Raw genomic sequence first — 8032 nt, 5'->3', positions numbered from 1 at the left:
TGAACACATCACAGACTCAGCACAGCACATCAATGATGAAGGACAAATATATCACGACTATAATCCTGATGATTAGGGAGTGGGAAAGTGGCTGTAGTCTGTGTTCGGAGCCTGGGGATGATCACTGGTACAATATTTCTTTATTGGCCTAATACTACTAATAATTTTTATTTTATGTATTCACTGTCTTAAAGCTGTATGCAAAAAGGTAACTAGCTCTGTTAGCTAGTCTCATTGTTTAGAACAAAGTGGTGTGAAAACAAATATGTTCTAAAGGAGGGACTGAAGGAATGTTATAAAATGTATAAAAGCTAAAAAAAACTGCTTGTCTTTTAGCTTCTGAATTGCTTATAACCCTGACATATGGAAACATCAGTGGAAAAATACAGCTCATGTCTTAAATGTAGTAAAAAGGGAAAGCGAATGTCTTGTTTTGCGAATGTAAGCAATAACGAAAGTCTTAATAAGGAGTTGTTTTTCTGTACTCGATCTTGACTAAAAAACTAACAGTTCATTTTAGGGATTAGGTAATCTATGTTAAAGGTAGGAAGTTTGTCACTGTGTATAAAAAGCGCTGAGCAACGTCTTTTGGAGAGACTAGCTTTTGCAAGCAGCTCTCCCATGTGCACATTAATAAATAGATCTTCTCTTACCAACATTATAATTCTGTCCATTTTAATTTTTCTACATATGGGGACACTTATTTTACGGAGTGCAGGGCTGATTTTGAGCTGAACGGTGGGGTTAATGGGCATTACATTAAAGCTCTGAGTCTCTTCTTTCATGTGCATTTGGTTTTAAGCTTGTTGTATGCAGAGTTTCGGAAGTATTATTAAAACAGGCCATCAATTTTGTCACTATTCAAAAAATGGATACAAATTTCTATGGAGGTGGATATGATGCTGAGTTTTTAAACTGGGGATAATAGACATTAAATGAAAGCTCTGAGTCTCTGCTTTCATGTGCATTTGGTTTTATACTTGTGTGCACCATTTTGGAGATATGAATGAAAATATGCCATCCATTTTGTGAATATTGAAAAATAAGGGACACATATTTTAGGGAGTGCAGGGCTGATCCTGAGCTGAACTGTGGGTTTAATGGGCATTAAATTGAAGATCTTAGTCTCTTCTTTGACATGCACTGGATTGGAGACAAGATCTCTAGTACCACAATACTGAACACTGGAACCCCCCAGGGCTATGTACTCAGCCCACTCCTGTTCACGCTGATGACTCATGACTGCACTGCTAAGCACGGTGCAAATTACATCATCAAGTTTGCTGATGACAAGAAAGTGGTGGGTCTAATTGGTAACAACGATGAGGCATCATACAGAAAGGAGGTGGAGCAACTAGTGCATCAACAACAATCTGTATCTGAATGTCGATAAGACAAAAGAGATGATAGTTAACTGCAGGAAGGCCCGCCCTAATCACTCCCCACTGCACATTAATGGCTCCCCTGTGGAGACAGCTAGAAGTACTAAGTTGATTGCTGTGCATATCACAGATGACCTCACCTGGACCATCAACACCACCTCCCTAGCAAGAAAAAGCACAACAACGTCTCCACTTCCTGCGGTGACTGAGAAGGGCAAACCTTCCCCCACATACTATTGAGGAATCAAACATTATTTCACACCTGAAGAAGGCTCCACGGCCGAAACGTTGTGTTTTCTTTCTTCTTTTTTTCAGCATGGAATAAACCTATTACTTGTTCATTTATTTCACTAGTTTGCTTTTACTGTGTAAATAATGTACTAACATCATTTACTAACTATCTTGCCAGAATAATGGAAAATTACTAACTCCAATTTAAGTGTGAGCTGGCTACGCACCTGGAACATGAAGAGCAGAGCCAGCTTCGGGCAGCCTGACCAGAACTGAGGGTGCCTGATATCTGCTTAAGTCATGATTAACAAATTCTAGAAGTACATAATATCTGCTTAAAAATAATTAAAGGAGCCCAAGAATATTCTTACAATTCTTATAGTTTATCACGTACCAAGGCGCAGCCTAGCTTTACACCATATATGGCATGGAACTGTACTGAAACTGTTCTGGGTGGGTTATCTGTTTGTAATTTTGTATAAAACGTGACCTTTTGTATCAATAAGTTGAGTAATGGCTTCATCAGCTTTGGCTCCCATATGCAGACGTAATAATGGGAATGCCTGCTTCATACAATCCCCAGATTGTGTCTCCTTTGTTGGAGGCAACAAAACATGCTTCTCTGTTCAATCTAAGAATTTTATCCATATTCTGTCTCCCCAAAGTGACTAGTTTTTCAAAAAATTCATCCACTTTCAGAAACTGACAGAAATATTCACAACTCATCACAACACGCTTCTCTGTTCGATCTAACAATTATATGAATATTCTGTCTAAAGTGTAAAGTCTAAAGTGTGGTCGACAGGTCTTTTAAGAAATGACAAATTCTGGATCATGTCAAAGGAGCAGGAAAAGTGTATTTAGTGACGTGTTTTCTGTGATTCTGTGTCTCCAGCTTAAACACAGTGATATATGTATATGCACCTGTGATTTATTGGTACATATCCAAGGCAAAAATCAGGATCAGGATTTAGCTCAAGATGGGCCAGAGATAATGTTGTGAAGTACAGCAACCCAAAAGATGACAAGCGTAGACCCACTGCACTGCATCTCCTTCAAAAACCAACATATACAGGTGTGTAGCAGCATAGTACTGCTTACAGTTCTTGGAGACGGAGCACTGTCCCCATTTACAGAAACCTGTGCTTGCTGCCCAAAATTATCATATTTTAATAGAGCTTACATTTTTGCTGTGGATCTGCAGTCGGGCCGACAGATCTTTTAAGAAATTACTAATTCTGGATCATGTCAAATGAGTAGGAAAAGTGTATTTAGTGAAGTGTTTGCAGTGATCTTGTGGCTCTGCCCTCAATACTATGTTATTGATATATTTATGTTATGTGTGTGTATATGACAGGCAGTGTCAACAGAATAGAGTTCCATACTCCAGAGTGCTTCAGAGTTCCATACTGCCTAAACATAAGCAGCTCTTGCATAGTAGAGCACATAATAACACAAAGGTAACAGTGAACCCACACTAAAGGATTAATGTTTTGCTTTTTAATTTAGAAATAAAAACAGTATTTTTTCAAATTCAATGCATTTCTATTCCTTTTACCTTAACACAGCTTTGCCATTCTTAACATGGGATGACTATCTCCACCTTGTGGTCATTGTTGGTAATGTCTTACTTTGAGTGCAGGTTTTATTTCAATTCTCCAATAGGTGATTTTAATGCTATAGATTTAAATTCTACATTCAGCAGTACACAATTTTTTTCCCCCAAGTTCAATGGAACTATCATAGTAACGTAAGTTTCTTTAAAAAATTAAATGAAATGAAAGGAATACATTTTTATAAAGAAACCAATACTAACTTTCCCATGATAATCTTCCTTAGTTCATGTATTGCATTAGAACACATTGTGGGCTTGAGCTACAATAAAATGTCTGCTCTTTGATACAAGATGAATAAAAACAAAGCATTTATTTTAATTAGTTTTGTTTTATAAACAACACTTAAGATCTGATTTCATTAACATATGTGAAAAAACATTGTGTAATGCAATGAACAAAGTATTGCTGAGATAGAGCACTATGCTTTTTGACACATACTTGTGCTTGTTCCAAAAATTACCGTATTTTACTATAGCTCACATTTTGCCTGCAGATCTGCAGTCTAGCCGACAGGTGTTTTAAAAAATGACAAATTCTGGATCATGTCAAAGGAGCAGGAAAAGTGTATTCAGTGAAGTGTTTGCAGTGATTCTTTATTGCCCAGGGCAATAATCAGGATCAGCATTTAGCTCCAGATGGGCCAGAGATACTGTTGTGAAGTACAGCAACCCACAGGATCACAAGGGTAGACCCACTGCACTGTTTCTCCTTCAAAAACTATATATAGGTGTGTATACATATGCAGGTGTGTAGCGATAACATTGTAGCAGTAGTGACATTGATTTATAATAATAATCAACTTTATTTTATATAGTGCCTTTAAAGGTAACTTCTCAAAGCGCTTTACAGGATGACAATAACAATAAATAAGAAGACTACAACAATAAATAAGAACATTTCACAAGATAGGACACAATTATAATTACAACAATACAACAATAACAATAGAGGAGACTGTGGAAGGTGGTATTAAGAAGAGCAGAGGGGTGAAGAATGGAACCAGTTAAGTAAAGGCTTTTCTGAAGAAGAAGGTTTTGAGTCTGGATTTGAAGGAGTTTAGAGAAGGTGACTCTCTAATATCCTTGGGCAAGGAGTTCCAGAGCTTGGGGGCATAGCAGGAGAAGGCCCTGTCTCCCATACAATGTAGACGGGCTTGGGGGACAGTAAGGAGGGCAGAATTTGAAGAGCGGAGGTTGCGAGGTGGGGAGTAGGGCGATAAAAGTTCAGACAGGTATTGAGGTGCCAAGCCATGTAAAGATTTAGAGCCTGCATTAATGGGATGTTGGTATGATGTGCACTGAAGGACTTCAGAGCTCAGCATATCAAAGACTGGGTTGTCTTTGATATGCTGCACCACAGAATCGCTTTAAAACCTTACCTCCTCTATATTTAGTGCTTAAAGGTCCATGCAATGAGCATAGTATTGCTTACAGGTCTCGGAGACGGTGTGCATTCTCCATTTGACAGAAACCTCTGTTCGCTTCCCCAAATTATCATATTTTACTGCAGCTTACAATTTTGCTGTGGATTTATAGTCGGGCCGATTGGTCATTTAAGAAATGACAAATTCTGGATTATGTTGAATGAACAGGAAAAGTGTATTTAGTGAAGTGCTTGCAGAGATCCTTTGGCTCTGTCCTCAATACTATGTAATTGATATATTTTATGTCATGTGTGGGTATTTGTCCCAGGTATTAAGTGTCTCCAGGAAGTTTTTTTTATGGAGAAGGACAAGTTTTGGAGCATCTTCTCGGTAAAATATGAGATTTATTAAAGAGAGTGAATTGCCTCTCTTTCCTGCAGTCTGAGAACAGCAGGGGTCTCTCTCAGGACACACCCTGACTCCCTAACATCCTGACTCTGAATATTTCTCTGTGGACTTGATTAACTGTCCACTTAGTATGAGAATCAGACCCATCAGTCTTTTTAGAAAGTGAAAGTACTAAAACTAACCTCCAACCTGATCTTAGATTCCATGAGACACCTTTATCTGCCATTAGAACAACAGAGAAACCAAACAAAAAAAAACAAATGCTGAAATTGAGAGGGAGTATTTTAATACTAAGACAGTAGCACGATGGTTGGCTCAGGATTTCAGTGTAGAGCTTACAGGAAAGCCCAGATGCTTCACTGCTGAGATACAGGTAAGCTTGCATGAACAGGAAATCAAACTGGAAAGTTTATACAACAAGACTAATGAATAACTGAACAAAGAGACATGCTTACTGAGGAACTAGACTCTGCCCTGCAAGAAATCAGAGATCTCAAGCAGAGCATGCGTGTCTCAGGTAGGGGCCAAGGGTAGAGGGCATTCAGGAAGCCTGGGCTCAGAGTGTCTCTAGAGGAGGATCTCCGAGTGGATCAGAAAGAGCCATATACAGGATGCTCAGGTGTATTCATCCTGTCCTTGATCCATTTTGTAGGTAAGACAGCAGATTTAACCTCCACTAATTTAGACAGCTAGCAAGAAAATAAATACTTGATCTGACAATACCTGGTTGTAATGTCAAGACCTATATTGAGGAGCTGAAGGATATGCTCCAGTTCGTGCCTGAAGCTATGGAACTCATGAAAGTTATTTTAGTTAGAAAAACTACCAGCAGGGCAGTACATGAGTAGATGGCAAGGCAGGGACCATAGATCTGTAACAGTTTGATGTCAAGCTATGATATAGGAATATTCTATTCATATTGATCACGTATTGGTTTTGCTGCTTTCCAGCATAAAATTGCAATCATGCTGTCAAGGGAATTCTTAACCAGAAGGTGTAATGAGCAGGCTTGAGCAATGAGAGATAATGGTCATGCATACAGTCCAACCATGTGCTCCAGATGAGGGCTCTGTGCAGGGTCAAGTAGGTCCCGCTACCACACAATCCCCCTGAGGGGTTCACAGAGCAGATTTAAGAACAACTAGAGAAGACAGACACACTGGAAACAGAGGAGCACCCTTTCAGACACCCTATCTGGCCAAGATGTGAATCCAGTGGGAGACAGGAACACAGCTTTTCAATAATGCTGAGGAGTCAGCAGAGGACCTGAAGAAAGAGGATATAACATTGATGCAGTTCGGAAATGAACAGATGAATTTCACCCACAGCAGATATAAACCAAGAAACATTATAAAATCACTTGATACTTTCTGTTGCATATCAGTCATATTTGGGAACTATAATATATAAGCATTTTAATACGATTACAGATAGCATTTCCGCTTGTTTTATATATATGATTTATAAAGACCTGTTATTGTCACGATTATAGTCCCCCGTCCTTAAGGGTGCTCCAGCCCTTTCACTTGAGACTTTATTCTGCGCACCTGATTCCTATTCCCAGCCCACCTTAAAAGCCAGGCCCTGACGCTCATCCGGGCTCTGCATCTGGTTTCCGTACCGTGCGAGTCCGGGACCTGGAAGCGCCTGGTCCCGTTAAGGTTTTAATCTCGGTTCCCGTTCCGACCCGGCCTTCGTGTTTTAATTCCTTGTTCTGATGGATCTCCTGGTTTTGGACTTACCCACTTGTTTGGATTCTCTCTAAGGACTACTGTTTTGGATTGTTCGCCTCGGCCACACCTCCCCCGTGCACCAGCGCACCTTGGACACGCCCCCCTGTCTTCAGCCCCGTATTAGACAGTGACTTTCCAAACTGACCGGGAAGGTGGAGCTTCATTCTTGGCAGAGATAGGAGTGGGGGAGCTAATTCACCTGCTCGTGTCAGCGAGGGGCCCCCACAGGACACAGGAACTTCCCCTCCATTCCTGGGAAGGAACCAGATCACCGTTTGACCCCATCGGTGGAAGTCATTCTTTTTTAAATTGTTTTTGTTTACTGTTCATGTTGTATGGATTTATATGTTCAAGTTGCCAGCGTATACATCACACCATTATATGCTGGTTGTGTATGGAAATTGTAAAGTAGCGGTATTTAATGTTAAATACTCAGCATACTCCAGAATAGAGGACTTTTCATGTTTAATAGTGATTGGCATGAGGTGGAAGAATGTATAATTTTACACCTAGAAATACAGTTTAGAGAATGAATAAGAAGTCAAGTCATATTTAGAGAACGATGATAACGAAGAAGTGAGCCCTGCTATACTTTGGGATCACCTGTAGGTCTGATTGCAGATCTGCAGCCAAAATGTAAGCTTTAGAAAAATATGGTATTTTTTGCAGGAAGCACAGGTATGTGTCAAAAAGCATAGTACTCTGTCTCAGAGGCCTGTAAGCAATACTTGGCTCATTGCATGGACCTTTTAGCACTAAATATAGAGGAGGTAAGGTTTTAAAGCGATTCTGTGGTGAATCTGTGGCTAGGCGTTTGATATACTGGGCTCTGAAGGCCTTCAGTGGACATCATACCCTATAGATTCCACAAGCCCCGTAATGCAAGCACTTAATCAATGTCACTCCTGCTACAATGTGATCGCTTCATACCTGTACAGTATATCTTGTTTTTGTAATGAGAAACAGTGCTGTGGCTCTACCCTTGTGATCCTGTGGGTTGCTGCACTTCACAACACTATCTGTGGCCCGTCTGGAGCTAAATCCTGATCCTGATTATTGCCATGTACCAATACCAATGGGCATGTACCAATAAATCACAGGAGCATATATCTATCTTTCTGTGTTGAAGCTGGAGATACAGGACAACTGCCAACATTTCACTGAATACACTTTTAATGTTCCTTTGACATGATCCACAATTTGTCGTTTCTTAAAAACCTGTTGCCCAGACTGCAGATCTGCAGGCAAAATGTAAGCTCTAGTAAAATATGATAATTCATTAAACGTGCACAGGATTAC

At 39.9% G+C, this 8032-nt stretch overlaps 1 long non-coding RNA gene across 1 annotated transcript; it reads right to left on the bottom strand.

The window, feature by feature from the left end:
* Positions 1-5261: 5261 nt before the first annotated feature.
* On the bottom strand, positions 5262-6843 carry LOC148641324 (uncharacterized). Its single transcript, XR_015929839.1, has 2 exons — positions 6743-6843; positions 5262-6266 (listed from the first exon to the last, which is right to left on the bottom strand). It is a non-coding gene; the product is annotated as an uncharacterized LOC148641324 (long non-coding RNA).
* Positions 6844-8032: the final 1189 nt, after the last annotated feature.

This window comes from Lepisosteus platostomus, chromosome 24 (assembly GCF_059453375.1).
Source record: "Lepisosteus platostomus isolate fLepPlt1 chromosome 24, fLepPlt1.hap1, whole genome shotgun sequence".
In the NCBI taxonomy this organism is placed as follows: Eukaryota; Metazoa; Chordata; class Actinopteri; order Semionotiformes; family Lepisosteidae; genus Lepisosteus; species Lepisosteus platostomus.
The sequence above is the reverse complement of the archived record's forward strand: the minus strand, read 5'-3'. Positions and strand labels throughout refer to the sequence as shown.